The sequence below is a fragment of the Canis lupus genome, chromosome 31 (genome assembly GCF_003254725.2).
Source record: "Canis lupus dingo isolate Sandy chromosome 31, ASM325472v2, whole genome shotgun sequence".
In the NCBI taxonomy this organism is placed as follows: domain Eukaryota; kingdom Metazoa; phylum Chordata; class Mammalia; order Carnivora; family Canidae; genus Canis; species Canis lupus.
This window is the reverse complement of record NC_064273.1, coordinates 13,828,269-13,852,351: the sequence shown is the minus strand read 5'-3', so window position 1 is coordinate 13,852,351 and position 24,083 is coordinate 13,828,269. Positions and strand designations below refer to the sequence as shown.

General features: G+C 36.2%; 1 long non-coding RNA gene across 2 annotated transcripts in view; it reads left to right on the top strand.

The window, feature by feature from the left end:
* The first annotated feature begins 11,701 nt into the window (after positions 1 to 11,701).
* LOC112661579 (uncharacterized) overlaps positions 11,702 to 24,083 on the top strand; it is a 49,636-nt gene continuing 37,254 nt past the window's right edge. Inside the window, exon 1 of one of the 2 annotated variants that reach the window (XR_004811132.2) lies at positions 11,702 to 11,928. This is a non-coding gene — a long non-coding RNA (uncharacterized LOC112661579). The remainder of the gene's footprint in view (positions 11,929 to 24,083) is intronic. The other variant, XR_007407515.1, reaches the window with a different exon arrangement.

Below are 24,083 nucleotides of genomic sequence, written 5' to 3'. Positions count from 1 at the left end.
AGCCTGCTTCTTCCTGCCTATGTCTCTGCCTCTCTCCGTCTCTCATGAATACATAAATAAAATCTTTTAAAAAATTAAAAGAAAGTTTTTAAGGAGAAGATTAAACTTGTATATTAAGCTCATAGGAAGAGGGAAGCATGTGCTTGTTTTTTCTAGTTTACCTTTAGTCATATGTATAACATCTACACAACTTTCAGGATGAAGCCCAATTATATTCTCTAGAATGCTGACCAAACCTTTATTGTAAAATTTATCACAAGGTATTTTAATCATCTTTTAAAATATACATGTCTATCCACTGGATCACAGATTCTCCAAAAAGCAGGAAATGTTTTCCTTTACCTTTGATTCTGTGACACCTGGTATAGCCTGGCATCATGGTGTATAAAATATATGTTATAATTGAGGCTCTTAACACATTTTCATTTAACATACTTATAGGGTTAATCAGCCGTCCTCATTCTCTTTGTAAAACATGTTGAATAATGCAACAACCTATTGAACTTACTGCTTTGCCCATGCAATTCTGCTTCCTAAAGTACTTAATGACAGTTGGATTGATTCATTTACTTATTTATCAGATATTTATGTGCTGGAAGTATCCACTAGAGATATCCTCTAGTATTCCACTAGTATCCTCTAGTATTCCACTAGAGATAAAGTAGTAAACAAAAAAAAAAAAAAGACAAAAACCCCTGTCTTAGAAAGTTTACATTCCACTATACTTATATATTTTAAAGGTTTTTATCTCCTGTGGTCTTCTCATAATTCTATTAATCTCTCCATTTTTTAAGTGTAAAGAATCTACTTTTTAAAAAAGTGGTTTAGCACCGCCTGCAGCCCGGAGTGTGATCCTGGAGACCCTGGATCGAGTCCCACATCGGGCTCCCTGCATGGAGCCTGCTCCTCCCTCTGCCTGTGTCTCTGCCTCTCTCTCTCTCTCTCTCTCTCTCTGTGTGTGTGTGTGTGTGTGTGTCTCATGAATAAATAAATAAAATCTTAAAAAAAAAAGAATCAAGGAATTTGCTCAAAGTCATACAAGTGTCACTGATGAAACTGGGTCCTCTTTAAAGCCAGTACTCCCGATTACTCCTTTAAGTTGGAGATCAAGCATTATTCCATCTTGGAAAGCTTCCCTCATTTTTTCCTTACTGAGTCTAAGTTAATTAAGCATGTAATAGTTTAGGGGCACCTGGGTGGCTCAGTGGTTGGGTATCTGCCTTTGGCTCAGGTCATGATCGTGGGGTCCTAGGATGGAGTCCCACATCAGGCTCCCCTCAGGGAGCTTGCCTCTCCCTCTGCCTATGTCTCTGCCTCTCTAGCTGTGTCTCTTATGAATAAATAAATACAATCTTTTAAAAAAGCATGTAATAGTTTAATGCCATTTTTGTTATATATACAAGCTGTATATCAGAGAGGGATGTCCCAAGATTGAGAAAAGGGCTAGTACAATATCCTATGAGGATAAAGACCGGGACTCTAGTTCCATTTAGTACCTCTGAGGTCATAGAGGCTCAGGGACTAACTGTGGCCCACAAGAGCAGCTGCCCCAGCTTTCCATGTGGACTATACAGACCTGGACAATCTACCCTGGGAATAGCAGGCATAGTAAGATAAATTCATACACCCTCCTTCATTTTCCTGGGTATGTCACAGGATTCTCCTGTGATCCCACAGTATTAGGGAAAGTCCTGAAAATAATTAAGGCTTGAATTTTCATTAATCTTGGCAAGTCACATCTGAGTATCATAGAATAATTCTTACTTGTAACTTATTTAAATGTGTACAAACATATATTTGAATATGCACATGTGAGGTTTTGTGTATGTTTTCTGCAAGTGACAGAAATCTAATGTCAAATTACCTAAGATAAAAGAAGGCTTATTGGAAATGTAGGAGAGGTTGAGGGGATTAAAGGAATGGCTGAAAGGACTAGGGCAGATGTGGGAAAATCTGTTAAAATCTGTTTATATTTAGAACCTGCATCTTGAATGCTGTCACTCCTTCCTTCGCCTTTTCTCCTCCATGGGTAAGTCTCATTCTCTCAGTGTTCTACATAACAGGAGACATGGCCAGAAGCAGCTTCAGGACTCTCTCTTCCTGGTTCAAGTCCAGAAAGTGAACAGAAGTTCATCTCCAACCCCAGCTCAGCTCTTCTCAGGCAAGGACTCCAAATGACTTGCTAGTGACAGCTTGAAATGCCTTTAGTGGTAGGGCATTCAGGGCTGGTGTCAGCTCATAGGAGGCACTTTCTCATGTGCTGATGAGTTTTGTGAAAGATGCAAGCTGAGTTGGGGAAAGAAGGGTGAGAAGAATTCAAGTGAGTGGTATGGGTCAAGAGGGAACATGCTAGGGCAGGGGATAAGGTGCAGGTGACATGGTTCAAGAGAAGGGCAGGGGAAGAAGCTGTCATTTTCGGAGCATCTGGGGTCTCCTTGGGAATGACTGGTACTTCATGGATATTTCTCATTGAATTCTTATGGATTAAATTCTCATGGGTGATTTTGGCTGCAATAGAAAATAGAAATCCCAACTAGAACTGGTTACACAGAAAAGGAGTTGGTTCAAATAAGTAACAGAGGTGAGTAGGATTTAAGATTCGTTCGTAGCTCAAAGATCTGCTCACTGTTGCACACATGGAGTGTCTTTCATTTCACTATTGTCCCTGCACGGAAATGAGATTCCACACAACTTTTACTTAGGCTTCTGTGTTCAGTTTATGTGCTAACTACACAATGACTAATTTAAATGGAATAAAATAAAACATTTAGTCCTTCAGTCACACTAGCCACATTTCAGGTGCTTAGCAAGCATGGCTAGAGGCTGCAGGTTATATAGCACACAGGATCATTTCCATCATCACAAAAAGTTCTCTGGGACAGTGCCAGTCTCCCTCCCTGAAATACTTTCTGACACTGCTCACTTTCTTGAATGTTTACCTCTCAGTGCTAAGAGTTCTTTTTATTTTTTTATTTTTTGGTATTATCTCATTTTATCCCCTAATTTTACATTGCCCTTGAGTTATTCTTTTAGATATTTCTTGCTTATACATATTATCTGCAGAAGATAGTACATGTCAAGGGCAAGGAAAATTTCTATGCTGCATAATGAATAACAACTGTTGCTTTGAATTTGAACATACTATAAAGATTTCAAATTGTCATCAAATACCCAACGTGAATTACAGAAAGAATTTTTTAAATTAAAATTTTATTTTAGATTGGTTATAGATTTATAGAAAAATTATAAGAACAGTACAGAGAGTTCCCATATATTCCTCATTCAGTTTATCCTACTACTAATAATTTTATTAGTATGGCACATTTGTTACAATCAATTAAGGAGTATCAATATATTATTCTTGACTAACATCCACATTATATTGTTTTTTTAACCTAATCTTCTTTTAATGTTCCAGGATCCCATCCAGGATACCACATTACAAAAGTAGCCAATCAACTGGACTGTGACAGTTTGTCAGACTTTTTTTTTCTTTTGATGTCCTTCATCATTTTGAGGGGGACTGGCCAGGTATTTTATAAATGTCCCTCAACTGGGATTTATCTGATGTTTTTCTCATGATCACAATGAAGCACACTGACCATTTAAAGGCTGATTTCAAAAATAAAGAGAATGAAAAGAACAGATGTCCAAAAATTGAGATCACAGAGTATTACAGTCATGACTGGTGTATAGAACATGGTGTCACAAAATATTTCTATAGGTAATAAAGCTGAACAATTAGTACTAATTCAAATCTTCAAAGGCTTGTGGTAAAGAGTGGCCCTAAGTCTTTATACAGAGAACAATATAAACATGACATAAAGAGAAAAGATGGCCAAATGTTCCATTTCAATAAACTTTCTTCCAAAACCAAGATAAATATAATTATATTCTTTTTTAAAGATTTTATTTATTCATTTATAAGAGACACAGAAAGAGAGGCAGAGACATAGGCAGAGAGAGAAGCAGTCTCTACACAGGGACTCCGGGATCATGCCCTGAGCTGAAGGCAGGTAGGAGTTCAACCACTGAGCCACCCAGGCATCCGTATAATGATATTCTTGAGTCAGATTTTCCTAAAAATGAATATTGTTTTTATTAGTCAAGTAAATAAAATAATAGTTATCTTGAAACATCCCCAATAGAGTTTCATAATGGGTTACATTGATATTTATTTATTTTTTTTACTCCTTCTTGTGTCGCCATGCCATAGGTATTTCTGTTTTGAAACAGTTTGGTGATGTGTTTATAGAGCCACATCAGAAGCATCAATACAGATGCTTTTAGATCAGTTAGTACTGGCACGGTAGTTCCTAATTTTCTTAATTCATCACATTTTTGTTGTTACTACTAGATCTAAAAATACATAGAGGCCAAAATATCCACAATTATGTGTATATTTTGATCTAAAACTCATACATTTGCCTTAAAATATCTTCATGCATGGTAGCCAGAGTAGATATTTATGTATGTGAAATTGTCAGGCTTAACAGAAGAGCATACAATCTTTGACAGGAGTGAGAAAAACTAGAAAATGGGCCAAAGAAGGAAAGTAAATGCAATTATAAAGAAAGGATAAAAAATATTTTAGTTTTACATGGTTTTTATTTTTATACACCAATATTATTATTTTTTTCGTTACTCTTCAAGTAAGCCTACTCTCAGAACCCAGACTTCTCTCTCCTTACACGTATAAACGAGGAAAGCTGATATTATTTTGGTACCTAATCTGTGCAACTTGCTGTGTTAGGTATATCACAAATTATATCCCTCTAAATTGCTTCTACAAACACTTGGGTAGTTTTATTTAATTCCATTTTTTAATGAGGAGACTAAAGAAATTACAAAATTTGCCCATTGTGTGAGAGCTGGTAAGTGATGAAGCTTATATTCATGTCTGGGTAATCTCAACACTCATGTTCTATCTACTGATAAAATACTTCTAAAATGCACGGATTGAGTCAGGCTAATTCCTAAAGTATAGATTCAGCACAATATAGTTTCATCTCTGATAATTTTTCTCTTTTCAAAGATTGGGAAGCAGAGAGGTTAAATTTAGGATTGGTTGAGCCAGTAGCTCAAATATCTGATACACAGTGTTCCACAAGCATTATGTTTTAATCATTTATAGTCAGTATGCTCCACAGTTGAGACTAAGATTCAGGAAGGGCTTCACAGCAGACCAGACAGATTTAAAGTAAGGGTTTACACTGACATGAAAAAAATAGTGTTCCTAACACCGAGAAATCCTCTCAACACATTGAGTCACATGCTCAATAGGGCTTCAGAAAGTATAGACAATTATCTTCAGAAAACTAGTTCAACCTGAACAAGTGTGTGAGTAAATCACCATAAGGAGTCGAGGACACAAGTTGTTTTTGGCTGATCATGTAGAATCTTGGTTAAATGCTTTGCCACAGTTATTCTAGCCTCCTGAGTCATTTTCAAACTGAGCTCATACATTTGCCCTTGATACAAGTGATAGCTCCAGCAGGGAAAATGATCTTGATTAAAACATGGATGTGTTTTAATCCTGTTTGTACAATGTTTGATCACTGAAATACGGTTAAAATCAGGGGTAGGAATATAATTACTCCCATAATTTCAAAAGCTGGTAGAGGAATTACTAAGAAATTTTTATATGGTGTGCGGGGTGTGTGTGTGTGTGTGAGGGGGGAGGATGTGATATAGGAGCCCTGTAGAGGGTATCTGCACTTAGATAATTATAACACCCTTTGACAGCTAGATGGTAATTTTGATGACACATGTAGAAATAGGAGTTTAAGAACATGAAGGCTGTATTTAGTAAAACTCTTACTTTTGTTCCAAATTTTAAAATATAATTTCACAGTCCTTCTCACCAAGGAATAAAAAAACTTAAATATTTAATTTGTTCCATATTTTAGAATTTATAAATCTCTCACATTGTACTGTTTGGCAGTTTACTTGCTATAGAAAGAATTACACAAAAGAAATATTGGTCCTATTGACCTATATTATCACAGTGGACTGTGAACTACACATATAACTATCAAATATTATTTGGACATCCATAGGGACAAACATAATGATTATGGGCGAAAAGTTAATGATTATTTTGGCTTTTTATCGTAGCACATTTTAAGAAATTGACCTGACTGTTACTTTTCTTTGGAATTCTTGTTGAAAAGCATAACTGTAAATTTTAAAACTTGGATTGAAACTTAATCTATATGGTAATACAACTTGGAGGAATCCAAGCTCAATTCAGACTAAAAGGTTAGAACAGTTCTTGAAAATGGCACATCTTATACAACCTAAGCGTATAAAGAAATAAACTATCATTTAATGGTTTTCAACAAAGGGTACAATGTATAAGGAAAGAAAATAAATTTTCAGTAACAGTTGATTTAGTATTTGCTTGTCCCTTTTATGGTATATTTTATCTGTGAAAAATATAAAGGTTGAATTACATAATGGTTCACTACACTCTTCTGATTTTGAGAGAAAACCTTCCAGATCTTCATTAGACACTTTTACTTTGTTTTCATGCCAGAGTCTCTGTTACACATGTTTCACATTCAATAGAAGTTAAGCTGTAAATTGCTTTTATACAGAATCTATAAAATAGCATTTGTTAAAATCGCAATGGTATTCTTTCCCTTCCTGACATCTTTCCAACCACCTCCCTACCTCATAAAACCAAACACCACACTCACACAAAGTATGAATACATCTAAAATCCAGTCTAAAGCACTAGTTCTCAAACTTCAATATATCTCAACTGACTTTTAGTATAAAGCACTAGTTCTTGAACTTGGCTCTCCATTGGAATTGTCTGGCACACTTTAAAAATGTTGATTTCACAGTCTCACTGTACCTGATTTGATTGGTAGGGAGTATGGTTTTGGATTTTTTAAAAGAAGTTTTGAAAGCTCCATAGATAATTTTAATGTGAAAAAAAAAAAAGAGAGAACACTTGTTTCGGGTAGTGGTTCTTAATCTTCGTTGCACATTGGAAACTTCTAGGAATTCTTAAAAATATTGTTGCCAAGTTCCCACACTTCAAATTCATGCAATTAATCTGAGGTGCAGCCAGAACGTGAGGAGTTTCACCCAGCTCCCAGGTGTTTCTAATAAAAAGTCAAGGCTGAGAATGACTGATCAGCATTTCATTTTTTTGTTGGGTCAGAAAAAGATCAATATAATTTCATATTTATGAAGTTTCTTACGTTGAAATTTTAAATATATATTATGGAAACTTTTAGTTTAAAATAGACACGAAATTTAGTTTATTTCATCATTTAATGTAACTTAATGAATTAAGGCAAAAAATAACTGATAATTACATGTGAAGATCTCCCAGAAGAAAATCTTGTCCTCATTGTAAATGTGTAAGATTCAAGGGCAAAATTATTACTATTTGAATAAAGAAAATTATAAAATATAATCCACAGAAGTTATTTTTCATGAAAGTATGACAATCAAAATCATCTTTGGGAGAACTTTATTTTTCAGAAGTAAAAATGAGATAAAAATAAGAATAAAATAAAAATAAAATAGAGAAAAGGCATTTTTTGCTAGATTCACCACTTTTTAAAGGAATGTAATCGATTCTCACCTACATATTTTCACATGTGTAAAAGCCACCTTTAAATGTTTATTTTACTTAGAATTTTCTTAAAACACAAGCTCTTGAAAACTGTAAACTGTCAATTGCTTAAAAGTGGAATGTAGAAAAGGAATATCTATTTAAAGACTATAGCATGCATCAGAATGAAAGGTATAGTGTTGATTTTTTCTTTTAAGGAAAAGTTTGATAATGCATTCAGAGAGAAGCCAAGTATAAACTGTTAAATATTTTTCCACATTTGTACAATGGGTTTATATGATTCTGTTACTATAGCTTGCTGAAGTGTTGTGTAAACACTGAATGAGTTATTTCTTATAACTTAATTTATACATGTTAATGCCTAAAATACTTTTTCCATCCAGAAACATATCCTATTGCTTGCACTCTAAAGGATTCTGTGTATAGGGCCGTGTTCTCATTCTCATTCCTGTATTAACAGGAAAATGCTCCTTAAAAAAACACTTAGAAAAGAAATTTGGTTGATGTGTGTGTGTTTCATTTGATGATGGTGGGTATTTTATTTCTCTAAGGAGATTATTTTCCTTAAGAATTGTTTCTATAATTCTACCATCTGCAAAGGAGGATAGATACTTTGTTAGCAACTTTAATAGTAATCCATCAATATGTATTTATGAGTGATAAAATGCCTATAAAATGATAATACCACCTGTATAATGCATGGGGGGGAATTAAGAGCTTCTTTATTCAACATTCATTAAAAAGGAAAACAAAGGTTAAAGTGGAGAATGGGTAAACAGTCATTGGCATCAGTGAACATTTAATCAGTGTTGATAAAAAAGAAACTCTACAAATGCTTCTGTATGCCTCACAGACCTAGGAGAATCAACTCTTTAAGGAACTACATAACCTTGAAAACTTAAAGTAATAGACTATAAAATAAAAAAAAACTACAAATCAGTCAAAGGGCAGCCAGGATAATTCCAATATTTTAATACAAAAACATCTATTAAAAATACATCTATTTGATTTTATAACTTTATTAAAAGTTTCTTTGTTACATTTGTTACATTAATTACATTTAATTATAGGGTCTTTTTGGTTGAATTGCCTTTTGTTTGTTTGTTTGTTTGTTTTTTGAATTGCCTTTTGATACTGCAGTATTATCTATGCTACTAACTGGGCAAAACATAGGTATAATTAAGACCCTGTTTCCAGTTATACAAAACAATAGACATTTGCCTAGTTGACTGTTGAGTTAGTTCTATGGAATCTAAATTTCCACTTGATTATAAAAGCCAATACATTGTTAATCTTGTCGAGTCTATAAGTTAACTAAAATAACTACAATACAAAATAATCCATTTATTTGTTCCTTATAGACATGGATTAATAATTGGAAAATGTCAAAATTTCAGAAATTTATTAAATGTTTTTATCACAGACACTGTGTTTGACCTCAGGAATACAACAAATGAGATATGAAAGTTCAGAAAGTTTTTTCTTCAGCAGAGTAACAGCCCAGTGGAGAAGAGAGAACAAGAAAAACAAACAAACAAAGAAAACGATGTTAGGAGATTCACAGAAGTCTTATGGGATCACAGAGAAGAGGCATCTGTCCCAACCTGAAGGTCATGGGGGTGGGGAAAAGGTAATAGGAAACATCAGAATTTTGGGGATATGGGATTGAGCTTGAAATATTAATGAATCACAGAGGCAACACACTTGTATAGTGGAGAGGTAAACGTGGAAATGTGTTTGACGATGGTGGCAAAGTGAAGAATGGGACCCATTTAAAATTAAAGACAAACATTTAACCATTACATAGTAAAATTTAAGATGAGTATTATCTTTCAAAGTATTTCATAATAATAAGAAGACTTTCTGGAAAAAGCTTTTCATACTAGTATTTTTCCACTGGAAATACAAGCAAAATGGGATAAAAAAATACAAACCCCACAAGTTTGACCTCTAGAGAGAGATAAACTTTCCTAATCCCTGCTTATATTTATTTTATTATTTTATAAGTATTAATATTTATTAATATCATGTGGAAGTTCTATATAGGGTACTCATCATAGCAATTTATATAAGATGAAAAGCAATATGAAGTATTTCTGTCTTGTAATATGAGAAGCTACTTACTGAAACATTATAAAAATTTCATTAAGTAATAGCATCTAAATATGTGTGTTTGTGTGTGTGTGTGTGTGTTTTGAGAGAAAGAGAAAGAGAGGTGGGGGTGGAGTTAGGGGCGGAGGGAGAGAGAGAAAATCTTAAGCAGGCTCCAGGTCCAGCATGGAGTTGTCCCAGGGCTTGATCTCATGACCCTGAGATCATGACCTCAGCTGAAATCAAGAGTCAGATGCTTAACTGACTGAGCCACCTAGTTGCACCCTAAGGGTATATTCTAATTATATTCTGGTGATGGTCTGTAGGACGATTATTTATTGCTACGCACATTTCTTGACTATTTCTAAATTAATATTACACTCCTATTCTAAGATGAGAGATTAAAAACAAAAAGGATATGCTATTTCTTAAGTTTCCTTTATAATAAAAACATTTTCTTCCCCATTGTTTTTTGTTATCATTAGATAATTTCCCTTCTATGCCAAATACTTTGTTCCATTTGGTCATTACCAGCAAGTGAAATTTTTTTAAAGTGTAGCATGCACTTTCATTTCATGCCAAATAAGGTTTATTCTCTGAAAATATCAGACAGACGTTTTTATACATGAGAAATAATGTCATTATTGGAATTTATTGCCTAATGGAGATATATTAGGCAAGAGATTTGGAACTAAGTAATAAAAATATTAGAAAATCTGGAAGGGTGATGTCTTAAATATGTGATTAAGTATCACTTTTAGTATTCCTTTTCCTTTTGAGGAGAATGTGCTTCTAGTTTGTTACTTTGGTTGCTATAATTCATTTTATCAATAAGCTGTCACTGCATTTAAACATCTGGAAACCATCACACTAAACAATGGCCAATGCTCATAACCAATTAGTGAGTGTTTATTGTGAAGGATAAACATTAAGAATATGATCCTAACTTTGTTATAATAATTATGTGATAGAAAATATTCAGTCTTGGATCCTTAGATCATGCTGCTTAAGAATTAATATTGTCACCCTTTTGAAACTTTAAACAACATCAATCATTTTATTCAATAATAATTCATATAGATTTTTTAAAATTCTAAATGATGTCTAAGTGATGTCTAGCAATGCCCTCTCCACCCTCCAAAGTAAGAATAATACAGTAAGAATATTATAACTTTACCCAGAAATCTTGAGTGAGAGACTCCATGTAATTAATTTCTAAAATTTTGACCTTAATACTTCAAGAAACTACTTGAAAGAGGAGAACCGCTCTCAACAGAATTTCATTCTACTTTTATCTCCGGAGAGGATTTCCCTATAATTCTAGCACTTCAGCCAGATTGTTTGCACACGGCTGAGCAGAAATAACATATATTTTTACATCAGCATATTTAATATCACAGGTTCTGATGTACTGACACAATGTTGGCAGTATTAACAATACAGACATCATTAGCTTTCCAAAAGATCCATAATTGAAAAGTCAGACTGCTGAAAAATGTCACCTTGTATGTACTATGCTAAGGGAATAAAGCTTTGCCTGAGTCCTTGAAAGGGCAAATAAAGACTCAATTATGGCCTGCCTTAAATCCATAAGCACTGAGTTCTATTAGCCTTAGTGTGCTGTCTGGAATGTCCTTCTCCAATGAACCATTTCTCCTAAATTTGCAAAAACTGTTCAATCTCCCTCCCACCTGCTCCTTGCGTTCTAGCCAAGTTAGAAAGCTACAAAGATATACACAGTAGGTTTGCAAAGTATATGTCTCAATATGTTAAGGTACCAAGTATAAAATTTTTGTGAGTCTGGAAAGAAAAAAATGACATTTTGTAGATTTATTTGTTTACTACAAGTAGAGTTCTTGGCAGAATGTATCCAATTACTTTGCCAGCTCAAGTTATGGATGATGTTTAAAATTTAATTTTCATTTCAAATTTTATATTTAAATTAAAATTATAAATTTAAAAACTGGTTCTGTGGGGATTGCTTTTAGGTTAAAATTTTAGTTCTTGTCCTTTTATTCTTTTTCTTTCCACATTCCTCTTTTCTTCCCTTCTTTTACTGGTGCTGCATGCTCTCACAGAAAGAAAAAAAAAGCTTTGAAATTTAGAAAAATAGACTGAAACAACATGGACTCACATAAGCTCCTCCACATGAACTCTGAAGGTGTTCCAGTTTCGAGAGCTTTGAGTCAACAACCTGAGTTGCTGTTTCAGTTCTACCGGAGAAGTGTGGTCTTGAACATGAGGTGAGTCCATACAGTGATGGGCCCAAGTCCACTCACAGCTCAGTTCTACAATATGTTTAAAGGAGGGAGTTGAAATTGTCTATGTTGCTAGTAATTTCACTTTATAATATACCAATGTTGATATAATATACCAATGTTGACTTTTCATAGTCACATCTCCACATCTTTTTTTTTTTTTTACCAAGGCTTTTTAATTTATTTTTTAAAGATTTTATTTATTTACTCATGAGAGACACAGAGAGAAAGAGAGTCAGAGACACAGGCAGAGGGAGAAGCAGGCCAGAGACAAGAAGCCAGGAGCCCAATGCAATACTAGATTCCAGACCAAAGATCTTCCCTGAGCCAAAAGCAGATGCTCAGCCACTAAGCCACGCAGGCGTCCCTTTACCAAGGCTTTTTTAAAAGTGTAACTAAAGTCCAGGAGTGATTGCTTAAATGTGAATTTAAGTATTATGAATCTCCCTGGCATTGAATACCTAAGGGGAGTTCTACAAAAATAAAATGAAATAAAATAAATAAAATAAAATAAAATAAATAAAATAAAATAAAATAAAATAATAAAAAAATCAGAAGAGACTAGTAGAATGTATAATTTTTTCCTGAATTGCATATATAGATGACTTCAATAAATCTTTGAATTCAACTAACCCTTGAATTCAACTAATCCTTGAACTCAACTAACCCCAACTACTTTAGGTACAACTGAAAAATAATGTGAACAAAAATTGTGGAGTCAGACTGAGGAGGTTTGAACCCAGCCCTCCTCATTAGCTGTTCGTGTGGTAAACTCACCAAACATTGCACTTCCTTTTTCCCATCTGCAGAAAGGAGGTAATGATAATTCCTGTCTTAAGCATTTGCTTTGAGGATGATAAGAAATTTAGCTAAAGCAGTGGTTCTCAAACAGGTGTGATTCCCCTGCCCTCTGCCCAGGTGACATTGACCATATCTAGAAGCATTTGTTTGTCATAAATGGGGGGAAGGGTGCAGCCAGCATCTTGTAGATAGGTGCCAAGGATGTTGCTATACTGCATACAATTCACAGGACGGTGGCTCTCAACAAATTATCCCACCCAACACGCCAATGCAGCTGAGGTTAAAAAAACCCTGATACGAATCACTTGAAACAGTTCCTGATGTAAACATCTTTTTTAAAAAAGCACTAAATCGTGATCCCTGGGTGGCTCAGCGGTTTAGTGCCTACCTTCAGCCCAGGGCATGATCCTGGAGACCCAGGATTGAGTCCCACATCGGGCTCCCTGCATGGAGCCTGCTTCTCCCTTTCCCTGTGTCTCTGCCTCCCTCTCTCTGTATCTCTCATGAATAAATAAATAAAATCTTAAAAAAATAAATAAAAAGCACTAAATCTTAACTGAAATATATTAAAGTTTACTTACTGCCCCTTACTGTATACAACTTTTTCCATCATTTAAAATATTTTTCCATTGTGTCTGCACTTCATATTTTCCTTTGGGAGTTAAATCTACCAGAGCCTGCAATTTCTTACAACAGATGATTTCAGAGTGAAACAATTTGAATATTTTTTATTTTGCCCCCGAGAAGTGCATTCACAGGAGACTTGAGTGGAGGTAAGCCTAATAAGAGCTATCTTCTGGCTTTTGCCCTAATCTCTTGAACTACGTATATATACTTCACAACAATGAGAAAGAGAAGCTAAGCATATGGTAGACAAATTTAATTTTGCAGTCTCCTTATTTATATACAAAGTCAGAAATGAGAAATCCAGGAGAGATGAGATAGGAGGAAATGGTGGTACACCCAGAGATTCACCTGCATTACATGGAACAGATGGCTAAAAACAGATATGCATTATTCGTATCTGATACTTTACTTTTTAGATGAAATGTTATGGACGTTAGGTGTCTTGACTGCAAGAGATAGAAACTGTCTTTAGTCTGAGCAGACAGAAACATACTAGAAGGCTGTCTGCTAGCTTGCACAGCAGATGGGATGACAGGTAAACAAGCCAAAGCAAGGAGAGAGAGACAGCAGGAAACCAATGAGGCTCTCATCCCCAGAGCAGTCTGGTTGGAATGGCCCCCAGCACTGCAGCCCTGGACGTGGCTTTCTGAGAACTTCTGAGGTCACAGCCACTGCATTCTCAATGGTACAGGTAACCTCCAGTTGTGCTGTCAAGATTATAAATCTCATACTAGGTCAAATGCTCAAGCTATAACTGCCGGAGACCAGAAGCCAGAACATCTGGCCATTAGGCTTCTAGAATAGGAGATGAGAGAAAATTGTGAAGTACCAGCCTTTATTAGATGGGTTAGGTCTTTCAAAAAGGCCAATCTGAACTCTTGGGGTTTCAAGATGTAGTTGCACAGCTACTTTGGGGGAGTATTATTCAGTATTCAGCTATGGCCAATTAATTAACCATGCTCCTGGAGAAGCGAGGATTTTCTCAAAGACTCTATGAAAGAGTTGTGGTTTGCATTGATTGTATTTTTAAAATTAAAGGTTTTCCATTTGCGCAATTTTTTTTTGTCACTTGTAAGTCTGTAAACATGAGCCAATATTTTTTTTTTTCCCAAAGGACTTAGATTCTTTGTTAAATAAGAATTTCACATTGGGTGAAACGTTGGCAGAGTCTGGCTAACCACTCAAAGACAGAGCCTGCACATGCTGCTGACTCAGAGAAATAAAAGGAAAGAGGCCCAGAAGACAACATTAAAATGTTATTTTCCTTTGCCATGTAATCTCAGTTTACAAAAGCTTATATTAAAGTTTTTCACTAACTGTAAAGTTTATACAGTACATTGCTAACAGATGTAATTGTTGGACAGATAACACACTCATAAGCCATTTTTTTTAAACTTGAAAATGTGTCTCCAGGCCATAGTAGCTGTGATGATAGCCAAGGGTGTCCACATCGATCATTATTAGTCTCATAGGTAATGTTAAAATGACCTTTACACAATTTTGAGTTGAATTTGGCAAGAGTAACCAAAGGCTAGTATTTAGATTGCAGTTCCAAAGGGCAATTTTCCTGGATAGGTGATTACCAGCTCCTCTTAGAAGAAAAGCAATAGAAGTACAATTTTGTCCAGTGGGAATGGAGGGGAAAGATTTGGTTTTGACATACAAAGTCTAGTTTAGAGAGTCCTTCAGTTGGATTTCTTCTTCATTTTGTGTTTTGAAAATTTCCTAATGGCTAGAAGCATCCTATACTTATTATCAGCATAATAATGTTTATTCTATCCATGGCAAACCATTTCTGGTTCTCCATAACTAATCAGACATTTTACCAGTTATAGTCTCTTCATATTTTACCTTTTTCTCTATCAGTTATATTGCCTGAGATATTTTATAAATATTTATTTCGTATTTTCTTGCTTAATTCAGTATCTGATAGGTTAAATGATTTTCCTGTTGCTTCTATGATTTCCCAATCATGGTAATTTGTTTCTTGGTATATTGGGCATTAAATCCAGTTGCTGACTTTAATCTTAAAAATCCCCATGCTACTAGGTTAAGGATTCCCCAGAGAAAAATTAAAGCAGCCCCTGCTGTTACTGAAAGATACTAACAAACTGGAACTTTTATTTCTCAAGTTGAGGGATCCCATACCTATTCAGGTAGTATAGTTGATGAGGGCCTACGTTTATCATATTTAGGAAATATTACTTTTGCCCCATCCAGTGCCGCAGCAGAGATACACATCTATCAGATGGTCATGTGGATTTCACCCTTATTCATTATATAACGAATAGTGAAACATAATGTTGTTTAGTGCTTTTTCCTTTGAAGTTTACTTTGTCTAAGATTGCGGCTCCTGATTTATTTTTGGGTTTCCTGTGTCTGCTACACATTTCCCATTCATTATTTTCAATCTCTCTGAGTCTGTTTAAGGAGATTCTTTAGGACACCCTATATAGATGAATATTTATAGTGATCCAAATGGGAGTCTTTTCATCTTAATAAGTGAGTCAGTCCATTTATAGTTTTTATTTATTTTTATTTTTTTTATTTATAGTTTTTAAAATCAAGCTATTTTCATCTTATTCTGTTCCAAAATATATGATTATTTTATTTATATGGTTTTCAAACAGTCTCATTAGAGATTTTATGACCATCTTATTTGTCTATTGTTTTTGCTGTCTGTACATATGCTGTGCTTTGTGGTTTTTAGTTTTTTTGTTTTTTGTTTTTGTTGTTCGTTTTTTTTTTTCTGATGTTTACTTTTAAAACCAGAAGTGAATCCAGGCTTTGTGGGACCTGATGCTTATACAACTTGGGGAGAACTTCTTTAAGAAAAAGAATAAAAAGTAATGAAACAAAGTTAAGTAGGCAAATTAAAATTTCTTTACAACTAGAAAAAAGAATCAAAACAAAATGTAGGAGTCCAAAGAAGGGCCTTGAAGCTTAAGCTTCGTTAACTTCATAGTAAATACACCAGAGTTTATTATTTATCTTTCTTTAAAAAAAAGATTTTGGGGGGTGGGAGTGAATGGGTGACGGGCACTGGGGGTTATTCTGTATGTTAGTAAATTGAACACCAATAAAAAATAAATTAAAAAAAAAAGATTTTATTTATTTATTCATGAGAGACACAGGCATAAGCAGAGTGAGAAGCAGGCTTCCTCTGGGGACCCTGATGAGGGACTCAATCCAAGGACCCTGGGATTACGACCTGAGCCAAAGGCAGACGCTCAGCCACTGAGCCACCCAGGTGCCCCAACACATAATCTAAGGTGATTTCCACAGTGATTGAAAAAAAATGTGGTTATTATGGATAGTTGACATCATTATGAATAGAACTATTACTATTTTAGTATAAGTTATTATTTAATGGTAGTTTTCTTCTGAAAAGTCAAAGGTGCTTAGTAGGGTAATTTGCCACTATTATTCAAATAAAACCATGCTGAGAAGTAAATCCACTGGCTGTAGCTAGGAAGACCTCCTGATTTTGCATCTGTTAGTGTTTATGAAAGTAGAAATGCCAATGCTTCCTTTGTGTCTTTCCACTAATTTCAGATATGTATTGTGAAATAAGGAACCGCAATAAGGGGGTGGGATAGAAGAAATTCTCTACTTTTTTATGGAGTGCTAGAAAACGAAGAAATCATGCAGAAGAATGTATTAATGTATTTTCCATGTATTTTGCTCCAAACACAATTACCCTTGATAGAAGCATCTCTGTAGTCAAAAAGAACAGTTTCATAAATTTATCAAAATATGTGTTAATAGTATTCAGCATACTTTTATAATGCATGTTTTATTTTGGAATAATTTTAGAGTTGTGGGAAAGTTGCAAAGATCATACTCCTGTGAACTCTCATGGCCAATTTCTCCACTGGTTAACATCTTAACTTTTATAGTACATTTGTCAAAACTGAGGTACTGATACTGGCACATGACTGTTCACTTCTTTTTTTTTTTTAAGATTTTATTTATTTATTCATGAGACACAGAGAGAGAGGCAGAGACACAGGCAGAGGGAGAAGTAGGTTCCTTCCAGGGAGCCTGATGAGGGAGGGACTCAATCCCAGGACCTGAGATCACAATCTGGGCCAAAGGCAGACACTCAACCACTGAGCCACCCAGGTGCCCTGACTCTTTATTTCTTATCTAACGTCCAGATTTTATTCAGTTCCACCAGCATTTAGTTGTCAAGTATCTGCAATCTCTCTGGTTTGTTTTTCTCAGGTGTTGTTGTTTTTGTTTTTTATCAAATTCCTTGAGGTGAACTGACTATATATCCTAGAGAATGTCCCCTACCCTGAGGTTGTTTTATGTTTTTCTCATAATTAGAATGGAGTGACAGGTTCAAAACAATGTCAACAAACTGAAGCACCATTTTTCCAACATCCTACCATGTTAACATGATATTCACATGAAGTCACTACCAACGTTAACCTTTATTATTTTGTTCAAAATTTGGTAGTGTTTGCCAGGTTTCTTCACTAACGAGTTATTATTATGCCTATTCCCTACTCTGTCCTTTGGACGTAACTCACTAAGTGTAGCGCACTCTCCGGGATAGGGGGTGAGATGGGAATTAAGCACCAGGGGAGAGAACATGTATAGATTATTTGGAATTCTTCTGTCAGGAAGATGTGTCCCTTCTTGCCTTCACTTATTAATAATTATGTAAGTATGGCACTGTTTATATATATTTTATACTTTGCTTTATAATCCAAAGCTACATTGTTTATTTTGTTGCTTATTTTTTTAATTTAAAAGGTTTTATTTATTTATTTATTTGACAGAGAGTGAGAGAGAGAGAGAGAGCACAAGCAGGGGGAGAAGCAGTCTCCCCGCTGAGCAGGGAGCCAGATGTAGGGCTTGATCCCAGGACTCTGACATCATGACCTGAGCCGAAGGCAGATGCTTAACTGACAGCCCCCCAGAGCCCCTGTTGCTTAATTTTTTTTAATTTTTATTTATTTATATAGTCACACACACACACACACACACACACAGAGGCAGAGGCATAGGCAGAGGGAGAAGCAGGCTCCATGCACTGGGAGCCCGATGTGGGATTCGATCCCAGGTCTCCAGGATCGCGCCCTGGGCCAAAGGCAGGCGCTAAACCGCTGCGCCACCCAGGGATCCCCCTGTTGCTTAATTTTTAAAATAATATTCTATTGCATGAATATACCACAATTTGTTTCCTCACCTCTTGCTGGATGTTTACTAGGGATGCACCCAGTGTTTGAGTATTATGGATAAACCTGCTTTGAATATTGGTGCAAATTTTTTTTTTGTAAGGACATATGTTTTCATTTTTTAGGTACCAACCTAGGAGTGGAATTGGTGGGCCATGGTAATTCTATGTTTAACTGTGTGAAAATCTGCCAGACTTATTTCTAAGGTGACTGTGACATTTTTCTATTCCTGCCAGAAATGTATGAAGGTTTGCATTTCTCTATATTTTCACCAAATTTTTTGTTATCTACCTTTTTGATGATTGTTACCCCAGTCAGTTTGAAATGGTAGCTCTTTGTGGTTTTGATTTGCATTTCCCTGCTGGCTGATGGTGAACACATCTCCACATGTTTACTGGCCCTTCGCATATCTTCTTTCAAGAAATGTCTACTCAAACCTTTTAACGATTTTTAAACTGAGTTATTTGTCTTTTTATTATTGAGTTGTAATTGTTCTTCATATGTCGTAGACCCAAGTCTTATTAGCTATATAATTTGTAAAAATATTCTCCATGTGGTTGTCTTTTCACTTCGCTGGTGTCCTTTGACACACAGAAATTTTTAATTTTGGTGTTGTCCTGTGTATCTTATTTTATCTTTTGATGCTTGTACTATTGGTGTCTGTGATTTTGACGCTTGACTCTCTAGGAGTAACTTGCGAGGTAGAGCAGTTCACAGTTCGCCTGTGAGTTGTTCAGTCCATGTTTGGTCAGAGCTTGTGTTTAAACCCTTCATGCCAGTGAGGCTTCTGCACAGTGTTGTTAAGTCTGTGTGTGGCTTGGAAATTGCTTTCAAGATTGCCCCTTGGCTGCCTGGAATGGTTGCTTCTGGTTGGCTGCAATCATGCATATGTGCATAGACTGCCCCAAACCCAGAGTTGACTATGATCCCAGAAGGGCTCTTCTTGGCTACCTCTTTCCCTGGCTTTCTCTATTAAGTTTCTAGGTGATGTGCTATTTTGCTGATAGTAGAGCCATCAGCTTTTCCTTAATTGTTCTTTTCCAGTATCTCTATTTTTTTCCTATAGCATCCTAGGTTATATATTTCTCCAATCTCTGTTGTTCTTAATAAAGTCAGTCCTTATAGGCCAGGCAGCAGAGCTTTTGGTCTTTACGGCCTATTTTTCCCCTGAAAAATCCCCTGTGTCACTGCACCTGAACTAGAGACAAGGAGCCACTTTTCACAAAGTGACTCCCAGTTCTAAGAGTGGACACTGGTGGGCTGGGGCACATTCTGCTTTTCTTGTCTTGCCTTCCTGGTGTGGATCTGGAGCAGTGACAAGAGTGCCCCATTGCTATGGGCTGCCACCACCTCTCAGATGACTTCTGTTCCTCCTCCTTGCTACAGGAAACGGGTCAGGCTGGAAGCCTTTGTGGTGGGGTGGTGGGATGGATCCATCGTACTAATCATGTGCCTTGATGGGCTATTCCTGTTGCTGAAGAGCAGGGAGTCATGGGCTTGGGAACATCAGGGGAGAAGCTTCTCCTTTGCCGCTTACTTAGGAAGAATCATTCCGTCCCATTTCAAATAGGCTTCCTATTGACAAGAAGGCAAATGATAATGGAGACAGGACAACAAAATAGAAAATGTTTACAACACTATCAGATAAAAAGAATTTAAATAAGTAAATTTTCAAATGGTGTTGCTGTAAGTCTGCATCATTAATATGCCTGCGGTTATTACAAAGTTTAATTGCTCCTCCTTAGGTGAGAGGAGGGGATCCGAAGAACAGGTGCTTCCTACCCCTTTTCACCTCCCGCTCTTTCCCAAGGACTTGCTGGGGAGCCACCGCCCCTTCCATGGGCTTACTGGGGCTGCTGCAGGTACACTCCTCCCAGGTGGATGGGGATGTGCAGGCCCAAAGGTGTCACAGCGACTCACAGATTTCTCCTCCTTGACCAGTGCCTTGATTTATTTCTTCCTTTCTTGAAGTAAGAGGAACACATTCCCCTTGCAAAATACTGCTCCCAAATTGGAGGCCCATGTAATGTAGACAGAAATAGGAACCTAACAAGTAATGCTGCCAGTCAGAGATGAGGGGTGTTAATGTACCTTTTGTTTTTATCCTTAAAATGCAAGCTAAGACATGATTTTCCAAACTTATTTCCAAAGTCACTTCTCTTTTTCTCTCCACCCTTTTCACTGAGATTATGCCATGGGTCTGTAATTAGTTAGATTCATTTGTCAGAGTCTGCATCATATAGGTCACCATACATCATCCTGGTAGGTGTGTCTCATTGTTTTTTTTTTACTCCAAACATTAACATTCACTCTTTGGGATGCAAAGTTCTATGGGTTTTGAAAAATGAAAATGACCATGTATCCATCATCCTAATACTGTACAGAAGTTTCCTTATATATACAGAAGAGTCCCTTTAATAGTCAACCAGTCCTTGGTTCCTTTGCCTGACAAATGCTAATCTGTTTTCCATCCCTATAGCTTTGGCTTTTTTACAGGGCCATAAAATGGAATCATACATAGCCCTTTGGATCTGGCTTCCTTCACTTAGTAAAATGCACTTAAGAGTCATTCATGTAATTGTATGAACTAACAGCTTTTTTTTTTATTGCTAAAGAGTATCACATTGTATGGAATCCCCAGTTTGTTTAACCACCTCCTCCCCCACCTTCCAAGAACGTCTTGGTTGTTTCTAGTTTTTAAGGATTATGAATAAAACTGCTACAAGCATTCATATACAGGTTCTTATGTGGCCATGCATTTTTAAATCTCTTGAACTCTGGATAGTATGCTGTCTTTCACTTATAAGATGCTGCCAAACTGTCTTTGAAAGTAGTCCTACCATTTCGCATTTTCATCAGTGATGCATGAGGCTCCACATCATCAGTGTTCGGTACTGGGAGGGTTGAGGAAAAATGGAGCCATTACAGAATCAGGGATTAGGTTGTGATATATTAAATTAAGGAATTAAGGGGTCTGGGGACTAGATGGTAATAGGTATTAATGGCAATTTCCTGATTTGCTGGTTACTTTGTGGTTACAAAATGCCCTTGTTTATGAGATAAAATTTGGGAGTGTTTTTTAGTAGGAGTGATGGGCTCATCAAGTTGGCAACTTACTCTCAGGTGTTTTTGTGCTTGTGATTTTTCTGTCTGAGAATATTTCAAAATAAAAAATGTTTGAAAAAGAGCAAATCCTTAGCCATTCTAAAAAATGGGCAGTGATATCTCTTTATGGTTTTAATTCACATTTGTCATGATGACAAATGATATGTTTTTTATATATGTTTATTTTCCATTTGTATCACTTTGAAAAAGTGTTTGTTCAGATCTTCTATGTTTTAATTGAGTTGTTTATTCTTTTGTAGAGTTCTAAGAGTTCTTTATATATTCTGTATTAAATTGCTTTATTAGATATGTGATTTGCAAATATTTTCTGTCTCTGATTTTTTTGTTTGAGCGGGGAGAGACAGGGAGAGACTGAGCAGGAGGGGGCATGCAGGGGATGAAGGAGACAGAGAATCTTAAGCAGCTTCCATTCCCCCATGGTGGGGGGCAAAGTGGGGCTCGATTCCATGACCCTGAGATCATGACTTGAGCTGAAATCGAGAGTCAGATGCTTAACCAACTGAGCCATCCTGTCTCCCCTGTCTCTGATTCTTTAAACAGTGACTTTCTCTGAGAAAAATTTTTTAATTTTGCCAAAGTGTAGCTTATTTTTTTCTTTCATGGAGCAAGCTTTGCTATTGAATATTTTTAACATTAAAATATTCTGATCATATTAATCTTTAACATTGAGCTTGCCTGTCAGTAAGGGTGCCTCCCTCAGATGACTGGCATACCTCATGGTCAATGTTCATCTTCCAATCTAAATTAATATATAGACATTTTTGGTTTGGTCTTCCGCATTTGGTTAATAAGAATCGGTCTCCAGGATTTCCTGTAATCTGAACCACGGACTGGTAGTTCACTGCTCTCCTCCGGACCTCTCCCTTTATTGCCACACTAGATATTACCATTGCCCAATGGTCTGCCTGATGCAGCCAGCTGGATTCTTCTTGAAATCACAAGCTAACACATGTTCTCCAAGAACAACTTACTCATCTATAACTGAGAATGCATTGGTCTCAATGATGTCTGAGGGATCTCTCAGAATTAATTTTCGATGACTTGCTCTCTGTGAGGCATTTGTCAAACTATACAGTACTCATTATCTGTAATAACATCCTACCTTATTCTAGTCACTTCTGGTTGTGAACATGGGAATATTACTCAGCTTAGCTTAAGAAAAAATGGAATTTCTTTATGATCATGACTGGGAAGAATAATGAAAGAGCTAAAAATAAAATCAAAAGAACTAAGAATGGGATCTTAGAGACTTGAATTGGGCAATCAGCGCTATAGCTCCCTTTCAATATTCTCTTACACAGACCATCTCCATATAGCAGCCACTGGGTCTCAAATGGCCTCATATTTACACATTTACAACCTTCCATCCCAGAGGAATCAAGAGCTACCCTCGTTCACTTCTTTAAAAAAAAAATTGATTATTTATTCATGAGAAACACGCGCAGAGAGAGGCGGAGACACATGAGGGAGCCTGATGTGGGACTCGATCCCAACACCCCAGGATCATGCCCTGAGCCAAAGGCAGACACTCAACTACTGAGCCACCCAGGCATCCCACCCTTGTTCACTTCCTATTTAGAAAATTTCAGGGAAGTTCTTTGGACTGAACATGATCATCTTTTGGAACAGTCACTGTGTCTAAGATATGCAGTATTGCAACTGACCCAGTCTACATCACTTGTTTAATCTAAAACCCTGAGAGAACAAAGGAGCACCATGATTGGCAGCTCTAATATGACTATATGCAGAAAGGGAAAGATTTCCTACAGGTGACTGGTACTGCAAACTCAAGCATGATGATCATAAGAATTCTGGGTAACTCAAAACTATTGCTGTAATAATAATTATTAGTATCATTACTACTGCTGCTATTACTATTGCTTCTAATATGCATTATTTTGTGTGCTGGACAGCCATGAATGGGTTATAGTGGATGCTAAACCCGATTGTTTTGTAGAACTTTGTATTTGCTAAGCACTTTATATTTGCCAAGTTCTATGTAAATTAATTTTTATATTCCTTACAGCAACAGTATCAGATGGTATTGTTGTTGTTATTTTTATAGTTATTATTCTTAGTTTACAAATAAGATTGAGAAAATTATTTCCCCAATCACACAAACCAAGGCATCATGTTCAAGAAGACTACTCTGGGGCAGCCCGGGTGACTCAGCAGTTTAGCGCCGCCTTCAGCCCAGGACATGATCCTGGAGACCCAGAATCGAGTCCCACATCAGGCTCCCTGCATGGAGCCTGCTTCTCCCTCTGCCTGTGTCTCTGCCTCTCTCTCTCTCTCTCTCTCTCTCTCTCGCTCTCTCTGTGTCTCAGGAATAAATAAATAAAATCTTTAAAAAAAAAAAGACTACTCTGGATTTCCAATTGGGGAACTAGAAAAGAG